Source organism: Agelaius tricolor, unplaced genomic scaffold (assembly GCF_023055355.1).
Source record: "Agelaius tricolor isolate 1412-34295 unplaced genomic scaffold, bAgeTri1.0.p SCAF_11, whole genome shotgun sequence".
NCBI lineage: Eukaryota > Metazoa > Chordata > Aves > Passeriformes > Icteridae > Agelaius > Agelaius tricolor.
In genome coordinates this window covers 15,825,506-15,845,348 of record NW_027269271.1, presented here as the reverse complement: position 1 = coordinate 15,845,348, position 19,843 = coordinate 15,825,506, and positions in this window count along the sequence as shown.

Here is a 19,843-nt window from a genome sequence, read left to right as displayed (position 1 = left end):
GCCAGTGAGTGCTGTACCTTTTTCCCCAACTACAGAGAGCAGGGAGGTGGGGCACTTCACTGTGTAAAACAGCACAAACATTTTGTACATCTCATGTTTTAATGCTATTAGCTCAAAGCATTGAATTAAACTGAGGAAGGTTAATGACAGGTTTCAGTCATGATTGCAGTGACCACAATAAAGGAAAGGGGCACGAGAATGGCAGTTCTAACAATTAAACCCTCTCAACACATTGCTTTAACATGATTGCCATAACACAGTGAAATGCCACAATTAATCAGATCACAGTTGCTGCCAACGCTCTCAATCAAGTTCTTGTGACTCCCCTGTTGGGATGTCCTACAAGATGATCATGTTCTTCATTAATGCTAAGTAAAGGTAGATGCCACACAAATTAGTATGCTTAATTGTTTATGGTTATAAATATAGGAGTTATTTGATTTTCCTTCTCATTTTTAATTGGCATTATAAATACGTAAAGTACAGTCGAATCCCTGTTCCCCTGTAAATCTCAGTTTCCACAAACTAGAAGGCTACAAGCACCTAGCAGCCATGTTGCACCATACAAGGCTTCCAGTATATGCTGGAAGTATTTTGCTTACCTCACTAAATACCAGAAGCAAATCTGTCACTAGATCAGTCAGTAACATCTTATTTCAAATATTTCTTGCTCTGCCTCTATTAGGTTATAAGCAAACATCTGATTGGTTGAAACCTCTGCCCATCACATTTTACGATTGGCTCTTTCTCCATATCAGTAAAATTCAATCACAATGTATTTCTAGTGCTAGCACATGTCAGACGAATAAATTATTCTACAAAGGGATCACTTTTTGCTGTAGTATGCTCTCATGTTCTCACTGAGGACAAAAGGAAATCAAGAAGCCCAGGCTTGCAGAAGAAGAAAGACAATTTTGGTCAGCAGTAACAGCATTAGATGTGGATGTACTAGACCTTAGCTCAAGTCTGTTTCCTCTGTGCCTTGAGCAAGTGAGTGGGATTGTTTCTATAAATAGGATTAAGAGCACTTACAACTACAACTCCAGGATATTTCAGAGTTAAACAATTAAAGGATTTTGGCCTATTTAGATACTTTAATAACACAAACTCCCCAAAGCAGAGAATAATGAGAGTAATGTCTGATAAATGTTGCTACTCTGTTCTTTATATAGTGTGGGGTGGTGGCTTCTACAATTTTATACCTACAAATTTGAGGAAATAGGTTATGGAAAGGTTAATGTGAGGTTTTAATCATAATTGTGATGACCATGTCCTAACAAAAGCCAGGGAATATTGCAATTATAAAATAATACCAAAATTCTATTTATCCATTGCCAGAACACAAAGAAATGCCACCATTAATTATACACCATATTGATTACTAAAAAAGTTGCCATGTATCCCTTTGACACAACAATCACTGGAATGGTGATATTATACCACTGTCCACCAATACTATCTCTCTACAACCTTCACTTATTGGTGCCATATGCTATTGCTCAAAATGTTAATCACATAGTTTGTGTAGACTTGAAGCAGAAAAATCTCACTGAAATTTGTGACTTGGATCTTTCTTTACCATCCTATAATACAGTGCAGAATCCTCCTCTTTGTTCATAAAAATATGCACCTATAAAATAATGTATGTACTGTCTGCTGAATATTCTCTACTATTCATGAAGTTAAAATTAACTCCTTATTTTAATTGCTTATCAGTTCCATAAGCATAATTCCCATGATTTAACTTGCTTTCATGGGCATCTGCTACCTTTCCATATAGAACTTCACATTTTTATGAATTTTTACTGTTTAAAATGTATATGTATGTAAATTATTATGCATCTGAGCCTTTCACATCAGAGGTACACTATAAATACTAAATCAACGTGGAAAACACCATGTCTGCTTTAACTTGACTTGATTATGGATAAATATGAAAAAATAAATTAGCATTTTACGCTATTTTTAGTTGTCTTCATTGTATTATACTGTATATTTGCTTCAAGTGTGTAGATTAACACCTCTCCCAACTATTTCCTATAGGCTTACGCTAATAAAATGTAACTTAAAAAAACACATGAGGGACTAGCAAGAGAAAGTCAGGTGTCTCATACAGATGTTCCTTAACTGAAGGAAAAATATGCCGGAAACCTTGGGATACTGAGTTTTGTCTTTTCTCAGAACAGATCTACTTATTGCTGCTGGTAAATGTAGCACAAGTTGGGTTAAAAAATGGCTGAGACAATACAAAGCTTTCTTCTAATTTAGATTATATTTTTGCTCATGTTTTCCATAATTTATTATTGATTTTTCTTAGATTTATTACCTATATTTGAGCTAGTGATTCAAGCAATTTTAAAAATAAAGCAAATAAAGCTACAAAATGCTGCAATTCAGCAATTATGCCAAAGACCATTTTTCTTCTTCATGGACGTGATTGACATAGGAATGTGACTCAGGAAGAAAACATTATTAATATGAAGAAAAGTTACAACTTTTGAATTATGTTGGCTTGCCTTGGAAGTAATTCCCTAGGTTAGATCTGCATTGCATATTCTGATAAGTATATATAGATTCTCTTTACACATTTTAGCTTCCTTAATAATTTTGCTAAATGTAGAAGAGGGGAAAATAAAGACATATTATTAATAAACAAGCAATTAAACAGGTTAGGGCAACAATGCAATGCTGGTCATTCAGGAACCCTGTGCTAATTTTAATTAGCTACTTTCCCTTGCTTTCAAATGTAATTAAAGCAGCTTAGTTGTGCTCAGTGATGCAAACCACCTTATTTAATCACTAACATTATTTCCCTGAACTATTAATGATTTTCAAAATGCTTGTTTATGCAGAATTAGAACAGTAATTATCTTACCAGTTAATTTTGTACCTTCACATTTCACACCTTGCTCAAACGTCATTCATTTACCATAGCCTTTCTGTCAAAACAAAGAAATGCTTGTTCTAAATGTGCTTCTGACTGCCAAATTGAAAGCCAAGTTTTGTAACACTAATAAAGTAGCTCCCAAGTGAAACAGGTGTAGTAATTTAGACCCTTCCTGTCTTAAGCTTGCACGTACATGCTATGTCTTTTCTTTATTAGCTTTAAAATGAGAGCTTGGTGTGCAAAATAAGCTATTTAATTCAGACTTGTGGAGCAGAATATAATCTTTAATTTAAACTAGAGCCATAAAAAAAGGCCTTTAATTTTAACTGGCATGTGCGTGTGAATTTGAATTAATAATCCAGAAAATTGAAACTGTTTTGCTGCTGGTGCTGGATAGTGACTGTTCTTCACATGCCCTTAGTTTTCATTCACTCCATTTCTCTCTCCCAGGCTTTTCTTAGTGCCCTTTCCATGATGTTGCTGTCTTACAGAAAGGGAATTCTTATAAAAAAATTTTAAAAAGCTCAGTTGATTGAACTCTTGCAAAAGTATATTGTGTTGAAAGAAATTTTTATGTCTGTATATTTTGGTTTACAAAAGGACTATCATTGTTATATTCATTACATCTATTTAAGGCAGAATTTAAATACACCATGAATTTATAAATTCATAAATAATCAGATTTTTTTCCTGTTATTTCTTTTAGTGTAAGTTAACAACTAATTGGCCTTTTAATCACAAAATACAACAGCCTTACAATTAGCGAATCACTCTTTCTCCTGACTCTTGTGAGAAAGGGAAGTCTTCCCTATTACCAGGAAAACTAAGCAACTGCCTGAAGTCATGAAAAGAAAATTTGTGGCAGAATGAGAAAAGAAGAAACTCTGTCTTTCAGCTGCTCTGAACAGTCTCTGAGGTCTCCCACACTCACCCCAGCTGTGCAGCAAGTTCTGGTGGTGAGCACTAAAGGCTGCTGGTGCAGGAGATGGCTTGTGAGCAGATGAGCTGCCCATGAAGAGTCATTCTGACTCTCACCTCTTGGCCACATCAGACTAAATATCTGTCTATGCAATCCAATTCAATAAGTTCAACATTCAATCCACAAAACTAGAAGACAGCCTAAAAATCCTGCTGTAAATGAGGCCTATCCTGTATACATTGCATCTGTGGATAGCACAAATATGCATCTGGCAAAATTCCTTCTGAAGAAGGGGACAAAAAAGACTGGATTTGATGTAATGCTTCTACTGCTGACATAATTTTTGCAGGAAACATAATTGCAAACATACTATAAGATCTCACCTTTTAAAGGCTTGTTAATGCAATTTAATTTAAACACAAAAGTAGTGTATTTGACTTCCCCTGGACTCCTTTAAAGGTAAAGTTACCCATGTAAGAAAAAAGGACAGCTGGATGGACACCTAAGAGGCCAACAATAATTTTGCATGTGTTCATTAGAGGCACAGAGTTACTACGTCAAGATTTTAAATACAAGATCACATTTTGCAAATATTCTTTCTAAATACATTATAAATCATACAAAAGAAAGCAAATCAATATGCAAAAAACCTGTTTTAGTTAAAAAGCCATATTTTGTCTAAAAGCCTCACACACACCGTGACAAAGTAGTTATATTTTAATATATTTAAATGTATTGTATTTTTCCAGAGATTCTATAAATTTGGGACAGCTAAAATTATTTCAATATTTTCAGAATACCCAAGATTCATGGTCTCCTGGCAACTAGCAATCACATGGCTGGAGAGGTTTTGGCCTACTGTTACAATGCCATTATATGTTTGGTTGATGATTTATTCAAGCCCAGTTGCAAACCTGCTGTTAGCTCCCTCATTGCTTTAATGCAGCCAGTCTACCATTCATAACTGTCAAGAACCAATTCATTGGGACTTGAGCTTATTAAGCACCCAAAGCGTGCGCTGAACATATGCAGTTTTGTGCCTCGGAATGTGAATAAACACTATCCTTTCCATCCATTTAAATTGCATCTCTGATGTTTTTAACACCATGCATTATTTTTATCTTGTTATCAGAATACTCAGCCATGAACTCCAAAGAATCCATTGTGCACAGCTTGGTGTTAGCAGGTGTCAGTAAAGCCTGGCAACCTCCTGTCTAACAGTGGCTTAATACACTGTACTTGCAAAAAGTTACTGTGGGCACAGAGTATGAGCTTTGTGGTTTCACACAGAAACAGGAAGGACAGGCTCATCTTATGGATACAGCACAGTACTTGGAGAAACAATAATGGACTTCTTTTCTTAAATACTGTGTATTTGAAAGGAGAAAGATGGCTCTGGCAATCAAATGAGTAATCACAGTGGATATTTACCCTATTGAGGACAATATATCAATTCTCTTGGTCAAACATGCCAACTGTATAAATAATATAAAGAGGAAATGGGTTTTGAAAATAAAATATTACTTAACAGGTTAATTTATATTTTAATCCAACTCTGTTAATTCAATTGTCTCTAAAAGGCATATTTGAATTGCAGGCTTTTATAGTTTTTCATGTTGAATAACATGGTAATATGATTTTTCTCCATTCTGTACACATAAGGAACATTCTAAAATGTGTAGCCATAATTACACAGCAACAGTGTGTATGATATTTAATGCTAAACTGGGAATAAAGCTGGTTCAAACCATTTGGTTTAAAACAATCATAAACAGCCATTTTAACATGATGATTCTAGTATAATATGCTCCACTTAAATTTTAAGAATTGTAGTGGGGCAAAGGTAACATTCTGAGCACTAATTTAATTTAAATTAGGACTTCTGTAGAATTCGAGTTCTGACCAAATAATAATTAAATAAAGGTTGAAAGTTTTTTGTCTTTTTGTTTTGTTTTTGTTCTGACACAAAGGACTCAGTATTTCTTGAAAAGGAAATTATTATAAAAATGTCAGCAAGAATAATTGGAGGGTCAGGAGGCTTTTTCTTGAGTGTTTGCTGATGTTGTGCCCATCCCATCAAGAATTTCAAAAGAGGAATAAAATGGCACTCTATCTTCTGGACAGCTTGATGTTTGTCTTTGCTGTCAAGCAAAAGGGGATGCAATTCCATTCATATCAAGAAGATTAGAATAATGCAGAAAATATAACAAACCAGAGCAATTCACAACCAGTCAACACACTGAGGGGTCTAGACTCCTTCAGTACATAGGGACTGACACACAGGGCCCCAATGAATCAAGGTTGTTCACTAATAACAAATGTATTTTCTTTCTAGCTCTTCACACTTCATGAAGAATTTAACACAAATAGCTTCTTAAAATTACTCAAAATCATTACAGCATCACTTAACTACACTACACCTTAACCTGATGCTGTAAACAGAACAGGCCTCTGCTTACACTCAGGAGTGGCTGCAACAGGACTATTCTGCACTGCCCATGGGAGCCCTTGCAGGAAAAACCCTTCCAGAACTACTGGCAGAGTCACGACAGAGAAGTATGAATGTATGTCTAAGTTTTTCAAAAGAACAATTGCCCTAGAAAATGAATTATCATTCCTTTCCTACAAGACTTTGGGTTCAAACTCAGGGCTTCCTTTAACATAAACACAGTGGACACAGTACTCCAGGCTGTTCCATTTGTTTTGTGGCAATGTAATGCAATTGCATTTAACTAGCCATGAACTGGCAAACATATACAGTGTTTGGGCTTCACCTTTAAATAAAGGTTACTGCTGCTCCAAGTTAATCAAAATCTTCTGCAAACTAGAAAGAAAGCTTAAAGAAATTTTATATCTATTTTCATGGTTACTTACATAAGTACCTATTCTTTGGAAAGTCAATGTGCTGGGCAACACTCCTGTGGTCTCTTTCAATCTATTACACCAAATGCAGTTCATTTTTCAGATGTGTGAAGCAATTCAGTACTGTCTTACTCTTCCTGAATATTTAATGATTACTCAGAGATGACATCAGATGAAACTTTTGGCAGAACCAATACTGATTACCTTTTTTTGCTGTGATCCCATCTACAGGAGATAAAGGTTTCATTGAATAATGGCTGGGTGTTTACATCCAACTTTTCACTCTATTAGTGTGAGGATAAACACACAGAAACACCTAAACCTAACTCACTCTGTACCAAACTGGCATTATATCTTCCCTCATCAGATACACAGATCTACTCATTTATGCCATGTATACATCTGTCCCCAAATACAGGAATGCAATGAAATGAATGCAACAAAAAATGGTGGGTAGCAGTAGTAATTTCAAGTCTCCAAATTATTTAACCATTTCTTATTCAGAGACTTAATCTGGGAGAAGTAATGAACGGTTAAATTAATCAAGGAATGCTATCAGAGAAGGAAAGAAAAGAAGTTCAGTAGGCCAACCAGGGCAGCTTTGCACTTCCAAAAAGGGTCTAATATAAATAAGGAATAAGCCGTATATTTCTGTATAACTTGTTTCTTAAAAATTATTACCATTACACAGCCTCCTAAAATAGCTGTTCCCATCTCCCAATTAGCATCACAGAATGAAAGATTGCTTCTTCCCTGTTCTGTAATACAAACTTATTTTCCTACACACAGGAAGATGATCTTGCCCTGCACTTAGTGAACATAGGGAACAATCCTATTCATAGCAATCATTTAGAACTTACATTATTCACCCCTCAGTCTTTTCTTAGCTAGGTAAATCCAGTAGTTTCAAGGGAGCTTATTGTTCTGTTTCAAAGTCTTTATCTTGACCAAAACTCAGGCAGAGTATTGAATCTCAGGTCTAACACTTCAAGGGGTAATTTTTTCCCAGATTTTAAATCTAAGGGTTCTGATCATGCATTGTGTAATTAAACTCTGGGGTCTTTTCCCCCCAGTACTTAACAAGATCTTTAGAATTCTAAAGTTAATCTTCTGAATGCCTGCAAACTCTTCTCAACTGGTGTCAGCCAAAATTTTTTTATTGATATCTGCTGCTATATCATCAGAGAGTAGAACTGGATCCATGACACCTTGGGGAAGTTTGTTGTGTACATCCCCAAGCTGCAAAACAAAGTATTGCTATCTTTGAGTATTTTTAAACATTTACATAAATGCTGTACTTAGCTTCAACTGGGTCATGGTTTCTTGCACTGCAATATCTATGTTTTAAACATTAAAATGACATTTTAAAACATGAGGGTTTTTATTTCAATCACAGAGCAGATCACAGTTCTTTTGTGAATGAACATTAAGTGAAATGAAAGGCAAGGGATACCTCATCTGCCTTAAAAACTGATGAAAGATACAAATTAAGAGGAAAGTGAGAAAGTGAGGTCATCAACAAGCAGAATGCCAGGAAATATAATGGATTAAGCCAACTTTAAGAGCTGCCCATAAGACTGATCATAAACACGGCCAGTTAAATTTCCCCCAGAATTTTCAAAGGCAGGAGGACTACACAAGCCAGGTAACAGTAGTAGTTTTGCATTTATGTACAACCTGAACTCTCAACTCCCATATAATATGCTTGTTGACTGGAGAAAAAAAAATAATTAGTTCTTCCCTTACTCTCCCATACTTGAAAGACTAACAACACAATTAGTGTGAACAAGGTTTGATTACTTAACACTGCTAATCACACCTCAGAGCCTTAGGTTTCCACAGAGGCTGAAATACAAACAAGGACTAAATCTCCTTCCTTTGTAGGATACTCTTCACAGAAGCCACCCTCCTTCCCTTGTAGATCTCAGACCACATAGCCCTTGCCTTTGGCTCTGCCTATTTGGTTTTTTTTTTTCTCATGCACTCTCACTTTTCATCTATTCACATGAAGGTGAGTTTATATTTACCAGCTCAAGGCCCACAAAAGCAGTGTGACAGATTGCAAGTAGTGCTTCCACATCCTTCCCCATGAAAAAGTCCTTTAAAAAAACTTGCAATCCATAAAATATCTACCCCATTCTTTACAAGTGTATTTCCTTATTCCTTAAAAAAATAGTATTCTGCCATGAAGTTAGGTATGAGAGAACATCAGGTAAGCAAAGCATAGTTAATACCAACTTTAAATATGAAGAGACTAGCACACCTGTGCTTCATTAAAAAGGAGAAATACATCTGGTCACATGTGATGGTGGGGAGGGAAGATTCCTCACTCAGGCAAATTCAAAGACAAATTTTTCCAACTTCTACACAAGAATCCCAAAGAGACTAAACCATTCATCAGTGATGGAGGAATATTTTGTCTATTGCCTGTATGTATCAAGGTGGTTTTTTTCAATAGTGTAATGAACAATGAAACTAGAATCAGTGCACACATTCAGATGAAATAGATCAGTTGGTTTCCCTGTTCCCTTGCAAAAAGGGATATTTTGCACCTCTGTTCAGGGCTTAAGTCTCATCAAGATAATGGATAAATGCTGAAGAGCACTTGTACAGGTCTCTCTCACTGCCCTGTGCATTCAGCCTCCATGCTCAGAATCTCTGCCAGCTTAGATGAAACCTGCAATATTTTTGTAACTATTGTGTTTTGACAGTGTCAGAGTTAAGTGATGTAATACGTAGGAAGCAGAGAGCCTCATAAATTGTATTAAAAGTTAAAGTTTCGGTGCAATGGCCAAAGGTGCATGAGGTAATGTATCCACAGTTCTCAATCACAGTCTCCTTTATTATGGCCTATTTCCATCAGTCTAATCTGAAATGAATGCATTAGGTTTTGTGTTCTTTGCACAGTTGCTGCCAGCATCACTCTGCCTTTCCTCCTGATTTCCTTGGTAGTTTAGGAGCCTAAGGGAGGGGTGGATTAAATTGGAAAATATAAATAACAAATCAAAAATTAAAATTGATTGGATAAACAATTTCCCTGTTTCTTAATAAGTGATTGATTTTTTAATCAATATTCATTATTTCTCAGAACATACCAAACTGTTTATTGAATAAATGAATGGTTGGAACTACAATGACATGAAATCAAATAGGTGAACCAATTTCTTTAATAACATGGGCTGAACAGGCCACCTTATCTTACCTGGTTGAAACTAAAAGCCAGAAATTCAACACCATTGACTAGGTGATCCAAAAAAAGGATGCAATTTGTTTTCATGTTTGATACGCACAGGTGTAGAGCCACATGCTGATTTGTGCGATATTTCTAAATTGCAGTTGAAAGTTACTTTCTTTTTGATACAATTTTAATGTTCTTTCTCACCATTCTTCATTAGTCAGCAGACTGCAAAGCTTCTGAAATAAAATTCAGATCTGAAAAATGAGATCTGTAAAACTGTTCACTGTAAAGGTTTCAGGCATGGCAAATGAATTTCTCTAATAAGTTTTTATTCACTTGTATCAGATTCAGTGGTACACATATAAACTATATGCTACATCCTAATATATACTTCAGACTATTTCATTTTTTTTTTGGCATAATGTAAAAAATAATCTTTTGAGGAACAGATATTCTGATGTTCCTTTTTTCAGTTGAAGAAAAAGCACTAGGGTATTAGATCACCACGAAATGTTTGCACAGTTGTTTAAAACAGAAGCAAGGATATTAATTTGGTTCTACATAAAAAAGATCATATCATTTACATGATCTTCAACTCAAAAAAATTCTTCCAGGATGTGGAAATATTTAAATTTAATTTGTAGTCAGAATATACATGATTCTTCTTATGAAAAATTATAAACTGTACTAATCAATTGCTAAATAATTTTAGGATGCTCACTTTAACATCTATTTTAACTTGTCACAATGAATTTAACATATGACCAAACAGCAATAGAATTTCATTGCTCCAAAGACATACAAGTAACCTGAGCAATGAAAGGATTTGGAAAGATTGCAGTTTCAGTTTGTACACTAATTCCATGTGTTCGTTGTTGTCAAAATTAATTATACAGAAAGCAAGTATCAATCTATTGTGCTATCATGTACAATAACACTAATGTAAGAAGAAGTTTCATTAAACTCACTTTTGTAGATCACAGATTTCTGCAAATGGTAAAGGCCTATGGTAAAACCAGAAATCTAACCTAAAATCTGAAACTTCAAATATAATTTCCCTTTCAAAGTCAATCTATCTTACAGCACTGCTTCCCAATAATAAAGAGGTAAGTTCCATTGTTAACTCTAAAAATTGGCATTTTGTAAGTACTAACTATTGAAATGAAGCTGTTTCCTCTCATAATATATAAATATTCTGCAGAAATTCAATTCCAGTCACCAACGTGTATAACACACATATCAAGAGCATTCAGGACTATCTGACAACATGAGTCATCATCATTGACCAAAACACTTTGCCTTTCTTCTAAGCATAAAATCCCAGACACTAATGCTCTGGGGATTTATTCACAGAGCTTTCAGCTCCCTTAGTCTGGCATTTCGCACCATCCACTTTAATATACATCTACATAAGCTTGTTAGGGTCCTGTTTCCCTTTGGAAATTTTAGAATGTGCTATTTTTCCAGTATGGGCTTGCTCCAAATGGCTGTGACTGTCCCCTCGGTTGAGGTAACAGCTTGCCAAAGCCAGCAGCAGAGGAAGTAGAGGCAGTTTGTGTCCCAGGCACTGGCCAGGAGATGGTGGCAGAGAGCAGCTCTCCCTCAGCCCCTGCAGCGCTCGCTGGAATCCTCAGAGACCCCGAGGTACTTCGGACACATCATTACTGCCGCACAGCAGTCTCCTGACTTGTGCCATCAACTTACTTTATATATTTTAGGATAACACAACAAGCTCAAAACATTGGTTAACATCCAGTTTGTTCAGTCAGATCTGGGCACTTGCATGAACACACAACAATACAGGCTGGATGCACTCAGCTCTCCCTCTTCTGCTGAAGAACCAAGTTTCCTGACATCAGTTTTGGTAGTGATAAAAATCAAACATTTTCTGGAGCCATTATTGCCTAAAATGTTAATGCAGTTTACTTTTTTCAACTGTGATCGATAGCTGGAGGAAAAGTGCCCATAAATTACTAAAGGCAAATACGATTCTATTAGCACTCAGGAGATTTTGCAACATTTGCCAGTCTGTTTTACTGGAAAAAAAAAATTAATTTGTTGAAAGCCTAGTTTTTTACCTGTCTTTGTCTTTCTCTGGAGAAGAGGGATATTTTTATCAGGAGTCATTTAGGAAATGTAATTCTAATGTACTATAGCTATAGGTTTCAATTAATGTTCTACCTCTCTGTCAGCTTTACATTCCATGTTTTATGAAATCATTAACTATTGTCATGTTTCTATTATGATACTATTAGGAAATAAAGAGATGTATGTAAATGGAGATGTAAAATAAATGTATGACAGTTACTAGGAGCAACATCTGTGCACTATCATACATGTTTACACTAATTTTCTAAAGATTCTTCCATTCATTACAGAGCATTGTTACTTGCTCTGGCACAACCCTTATTTCCATGCATTTAGGGATTCAAGCAAAGAGAGGGTAAATGAGAGCCTAATCAATACCACTTTTCATTTTGCTTCTAATGTGCTGCCTTTCTCTTTCTTTTCTTCATGAACAAATCCAAAAAAGATCCTGACGTTACAGTCATAAAATGTAATTCTTCTGCAGAAACACAGACAATAATGCTCTCTGTATTCAGGCATATTGCATATTCTAATGGCATTTGGCTAAATTGAGTATGGATTTAACATCAAAGGCTTCATGAATTTTTCAAATGAGATATTAAAGTCAATATTTCAAGTGAAAGATATTTCAATTTAGTTGCATACACAACAATAAAAAACTTCTACAAGGCAGAGGTACTAGTGGCTATGGCAGTATTAGTTCATTCAGGAAATTATTAGTTTATAAGAAAATCAAACAGAAGGTTGTGATACAGCAATGACACTGAATAAATTAGACTAACAGATACACACTAACGTACTTTATCTCTTGAAGTCTGAAGCAGAACTTGCAACTGGCATGTTCAGTCCTTCAAGCAGGGCTTCATTTGGGGATATTTTATTTATTTATTTATTTAGTAAATTCAAATGGTTCCACCTAAATTTGCATTCAGAACCTCAGAAATCTACTTACATTCATCACTGAAATGGTTAGGCCTACTGTATGCAAGAAACATCCCGGTCCTCTTTATTTTTTAATTTAAGTGCATTTTGCTCCATATTGTCAACACTTATGCAACCCTGCTTTTGATTTCCCACTGAGTTACAAAACATTCAGACAACTCAGTGCTCACAAATGGTCCACTGAGCTCCGACTACTTCTATGCCCTGGCAGAGATAAAGACTTGCAAACAAAATAACACAGGGTCTGGTTGTTCTTTGCCTTCCTATTTTGGGCATGTGGAATGCAGCAAAATGCCCATTAAACCAGGAGGATGTTGGATTATGATACCATGACATATCCCTGAGGAACACATTTGTGTCACCTACGACTCCTGGGAGAGCTGGATGCCCCACATACACGTGCTCCTAGTGCATACTTAGGCAGCTGCACCACAGGGGCATTGTGCTGCTCTAAGGCCAAATACACCATTTGTTCACATACAAATAACAGAAGATACCAGAAACTACAAATATATACTGCAATGAATACTGATTTTACTAGTAATTCTTATATTACTAAAAACTAATTATAATTGGGTACAAGGGGAAAGTTACACTGACTTAAAACCTTGGCTATCAGGTCATTTGGGCCAACAAATTATTACAAAGAATTCTGATCCTAAAAGCACTTCCCTGAAATTAGCAGGTTGTTTGTCTCTACAATATTCAGCCAAAGCATTTGCACTTACTGTGAGACTGCTCCAAGGGCCCACAGAGGGAACAAAGCTGGTGCTAACTAAAGGTTAAAACTGCTAGGCCTGTTTCTACCATGGCTGCAGGAGTGACAGCAGACGCTGATCTGTAACTCAGGACTAAACAAAGCTAACAGCCTTGTGAGGAACTCTTGGAGAGACTGGGGCAGGCCATCCTTCCCCCATTTAAATACTACCTAACTTGTAGCACTGCTCTTGGGGTCCTAGACAGCTCTTTGCTCACCCCTGGGGCTTTTCTGAAGCACAGTGTTCAAAGCACAGTAATATTTCCATAAAATGAGAAGTGTCGCCATCTCAAAGGCAATCAATCAGGGACAAATATCATCTTCAGAAACAGTACTCTCATAAAAAGTATTTCTTGTGGTAACAAAGGTAAGGCAGAAGCCTTGTATAGATAATAAGACCCAATAACTACTAGAATTGTATTTTCAAAATTGCCTCTGGGGCTGGGGAATATGGTTTCCTTTTCCTCTCTTTTGATTTCTGGACATCTGAGATTGTTCTGAAAACTACAATTCATGCTTAGTGAGGCGGTAGTACATCCAAAAACTTCCAGTTGAAATTATTGAAATTTTGATTTTTTTCATTACATAAAATGACACAGTTATGAGGAAAGATTCCCCCATTATGTCCACTCTGTCTGAAAATAATGCTTAAGGAATGATCCCCTGAATTGAATAATTTCCCATTTTCCTTGTTGATTTTAGGGATGCACATAAAGAGTACATCTCTTGCAAGATCTGTGTCAAAATGAAAGTTCAAATCCTTCTTTAGAGCACTGCTAAATAAGCAAAGAATATTTGCAGTTCAGATCAGAAGAGGAGACCAAAATGTAGGATTTGGTCTTGACAACCAAATGCTATGCCAAAATCAAAATCATTCACATATCATGCTGTACATACCTTTTGTGTTTAATGTAAGGTTTTATTGAAAACATATGAGTAGATTAACCATAGAAATAAACTGAAGAAATCGTGCTACCTAAAATATGCTTTTGACTCTTTATTAACTGGTGATAATCTGCAGTGATTTGCATTGCAATTCCATTGCAGATGTTGCTGACATTAAGACTTATGATAAGGAAACTACAGAAAAAGCTGATTTAAACAGGTATTTCACATTAACTCAACAACATATGCAGTGCATAACATCTTCCAGGGTTTTAAGTAGTCTACCTAATTCTTTGCAATTTCATTGTTGTTAAAAATAAGGAGTAATGAAAGTCCAGTTGGCAGTCACTTGGTTTTCTCTAATTTCTAAATTTTTCTGATTTGCTCTTGAACTTTCCTTCTTGATGGAGTCTAAAGAAGGAACTGTAATTATGTAGTTCAACTGAAACTCATGGCATGGGAAGGGACAGTTACATTTCTTTGGATCTACCATTATTACAGCAGGAGCAATCACAGCTGCTTTCAGACTTGTTAATACATTCTGTAGGGGGTGAAAGCCTTGGAAAGGGGGGTACTTGTGTGAATTTCTTTCCCCTCCACGCAGCAAATGGAGCTGGCAGTCCACCAAAGCTCTCAACTTAACACTCCTGCACTGTCTGGCAGAAGAAAGTGTGGCACTTGATTAAGGGGAAAAATAGTGCTTTTGGAGCACTGCATAGGATCATCTTGAACACAGAAGAAGAACCATGAAGGACAGAAAGGTGGGGAATGTGTGTTTGACTAGGTGAAGAAATGATCCCACTGTAAGGCTTTTTTCTTTCTGTTTGTTATAGGCCAGGTCTACAGAATTAGCTCTTCATCTAGGTTGAAGTAAGATACACCAGGACTCTCCACAGATTCTTTAGTCTATATCTGGAAATGCATTTATTATGAAGTGTTAGATGGTTCATAGTGCCTATGATAGTCCTCCAAGCTAGGTTGGATTTTATATGTTTTTACAGAGTGACAAAGCAGGAAATACCTTAAAAAACAGAGTATTAGTCAGTAGAAATCAAAATAAGAAGCTTCATGTGGGTCATCTGAAAAGCCTAAAAAGCAATCAAAAAGCAAACTGTTACCAGGCACACAAGAATAGGAACAACCTCAGTGCAAAGTATAATAAACAAACTCCTCTGGTAATGTGAACTACACAGATGCTTGCTCCATCAACTCAGTTCATATTTTGAAAGCCACACAAGATGAATGAAGGTAACAGGACTTACCCAACTTCAGTAGTTCAGCAATGAGCTCTGTGTGTTTGTCCACCCACCTCCCTGGAAAAAAGAAGTGTTACATGTCAGGAATGAGTCCAGTAATTATCTTCTAACACAGGAGCAATGCCAGCAACATTCTGGTAATGGCAGCATTAATGCTAAAAGTTTACATTTTCAAACGTGAAAACATTCACAGACACAATCTGGTTATTTTAACTGTCACAGGCCTTAGCAATCTAATATTGCTGAGCCCTGTGGCCAAGGCATTAAGACACTGGTATCTATCTGCCACAGAGAAGAACAGATCTTCTCAGTACTTCCCTAATAAACTCAATAATTAATCCAGCAAAATTCAAAAAATAAAAACAAATGCCATGTCACTATTAACAAATAAGAAACAAAGAAAAATTTACTTATTTTGCTAAAAATAGATAATGGAAATATTTTCTACTCTATAGTAAGATCAGAAAACAACATAAAGTTGTAAAGTTCTACAGTAATTCAAATTCATTGAAGTCATTATAAATCCCAAAATACAGAAAATAACTTTAATTCATTTACTTGGTCAATCATTTAAGTTACCTGTCAAAACAAAGCAAATTAAAACAAAAAAAAAAAAGGACAACAAGTTTATGCCCACATAAAAAGGACAAAGCATGTACTATATGAGTGTAATCAAATGCAGGTTTATACCAGAAATATAAATAGTACAGATTGGAAAAATACTTGAATAATGAAGTATTTCATGCAATTCCAAGGAAAATCAGATGAATGACTGAGAAGGATGGAAGTGTACACAATTCATTATATAGAATATGGTAACGCTTGGCTAAAAGAAGTGTGGAGTTCCTCACTTTAATGAGCAAAGTCTTTGCTCACAAATTAAAAATAAACAAATAAAAAAGATATGAGTATGATCTCACTTATTGGCAGTTGATCAAACTGCAATTTTCCCCAAGAGCTGGGAAGCCACTGCCTTATAACACATCAAGAACTCCTGCTTATTGAACTGATCTGTGTACAGACTGACTCCTTTTCTGTCTACAGCAATTGTTTTTCCTATCAAAACATTTGGGTTTATGGAAATGACAACTTAATGGTTAACTGGAAACATTGCAGGATGTTAAAGCTAAATCATGCTCACTTGACTTCAGTGTCTCATTGTACCCCCACTGAATAAAAGTATTTTATAAAGGTGTCCTTTCACTGAGGGTTGTACAGCTGGTCCAATCTCAGTGCAATGCTGCTGATGTTAATAGCAAACTTAAATAGCTACACACAACAGTTTAAATCTCTAACATACATATATTACCATAACTGAACCCAGCACTTTTCATTAATCATACAATGGCATGCTGCTTCATTTACAGCCAGCTGATTAAAATAGAGATATATTGTCCTGAACCTCACGGAAATCATGGGCACTCAGCCATTGTTTCCAAATAGTGTTTTCTCAGCCTTGTTTCACTCCTCAGCTACATATTGCAGATTAAAAAAATTATTAAGGATTCCAGCATAGAAATGGACAACAAAGGATCCTAAATAAGAGATTGAAAGGCATACATTTTCTGTCACAACAAGGATAAAACTTCAGGTAGAGAAGGCCTACTTCAATGTCCTCTACCCTACTACTGCAGCATTTCAAACATAATCAAAAGAAACTAATTTGAGTTTTTGATAAGGAAAACCTGAAAACAGCTTGATAAGCTATAGATAGAAACATGTAGCTTTGAATTTTTATTTACATGAGTCCAAACACCTAAGAATGCTTGGAAAACATGCACATCTACACTGAAAACAAAGTTATTTGAGAATGGTCAACAATCTACCTCTTAAGTCACTCATCATCCAAGTCTGTGTGAATCTCACATGACTCTTACTGAAAAGGAACAGTTAAGACCCAAAGTACACCTTCATCTCTGACCTATGTCTCTAAACATATCATTTACTCAGGGACTGTATCTCAATTCAAATGTATAATTTTTGAGTATTTTTCAGAAGGGACACAATGGATGTATCACTAAACTTCTAATTCTATAAATAAGGCAAAAGTCTAAAGCACCATAAGGAGTCTTGCACACGATCAGACAGGATTAGTGATTATTTCTCTAATACTCATTTTCTACCAGTGCATATATACTGCTACATATTTATTATAAGCTACATGTTTATAATTATGATTTACGTACACATTTCCATGAATTTTCTTGGAGAATAGCATTTTGCTGTGAACTGAATGCAGAACAAGGACCCAAGAGCTTCTCTGTCCTAACCTTCACTCCAGTAACAGGTTCTTGAATTTGCAGCCTTCAGCAAACCACTTCCTGCATTTGTAAAATGAAGATATAAACACCTGCTTGGTTAGCTAGAAAAGAATACTGGAAAACTATTTGGCCTTCACAACCAAAAGCCAAGTCTGAAAAATTCACAGTGAAATTGGCAAGGAAATATTGCACAGTGCACTGCAATCCCAGCGTTGCTTTGGCACCTTGTGGCACTTTCCCTGTATGATTTCCAGGCTGAGTTTAAGTTTGACTTCCAAACCTGCAGACATTTATGGCTGTTAGCTACAATCACAGAATTTGTCTCTCTGACTTCAGGAGGATTAATTAGATGCCTAAAGGTAAGGAATTAACCAAATGCTTGTAGAATGAAGGATTCATTTGGTGAAGGGCCAATTTTCCCAATTGATAATGTATAAATAAAATAATGCCTAATTTTCTACCATTACTAATGCTTTATATACTATATAATTGGAAGCAAATTAGCAAGTTATTTTAAATTGTTTACATACAAATCTTATTTCCTTTAAGAGTAGAAATCAACGGCCATTTCTCTTCTAATTTGATGATGTTGTTACATATTACGAAGACTAAGCATAAGGGCCTTTTTATTTTAAATTATCACACTGTACTGAAGTTAAACATTTGATAAAACACTACCCAACAGAAATAAAAAGAATTAGATAATAATCAAATATCATCTCATATTTTTATTAATCTAGGGCAGTTTCATATTTGATGCACATACAAGAATTTTAAAGAATCTTTTAAAAAAGTATTTTGACGATACTGCTTGTATTCTCCATAAAAATTACAAGAAAATGGTTCATGTAACTGGCAATGTTATTAAATAATATATATAGTTAACATTACTTTTGTGAAACAGTCACCATATTCCTCAAAACAACCTGATCCTTTTTATTCAAAAGGAAGCAAAAAAGTCTCACAAATACCAGTTAAAGACTGATTCTCTCAAAGATGACTCAGTGAAAAATAATGACTGACTGTTAAGACCTTATATTTGTGAAACATGACACAGGTCATCAGCAGAAGTCCACAGAAATCCAGCTACACTGTTTTCACATCAAGGTTCACAATAGCCTGATTTTCTTAAGGCTCTTGGTTCTCTCTGAGCCTCACTCCTCAGCTGAACATCATGTGGGTATGTGAATATCATTCTGGGTCTATCATAAGTTAAAGCATAATTATTTGTGTGTTACATTAGTATGGGCACTTGCCACAGTCAGCAAAAGCAAAGTTACTACTGTTGATCCTGTGTCTTTCAGAGCTCTAATTCTGGTATCATGACACCACATCCCTGTGGAAGGACACATGAATAAAAGAGGCTTTTTGTGAGGTAAAACAGTGAAAACAAAGCCCATCAAGGCAGATAAACTCTTCACTGCATAGATTTTCAGACCAAAATATCACAAATAAATGGAAGCCAACGGAACTTTCCAAGCTTGTGGGCAGAGGGAATGTAACAGGATAAACTATCTTCCCTGCCTTCCTGAATTTTTTCAAATGCTGCTATCACCCATGTTTCAACCCTAACTACAACTTCCTATGATTCCTGTCAATTCTTCTCAGTTGTCCATGACAACTACATCTATCATAATCTGGAAAAGAAAATCTAAAAAATTATGTCCTTTGAGTCTAGAACACAAGCCCTTTTTCTTCAACTACTCTTGGATTAAGTTCCCTGACCTTGACTGAGCAGTAGGTGTTGTCAACAACTTCTATCCTGTGATGACTGAAGTTTGTCCAGAAGACACAATTCCCTGTTAAAT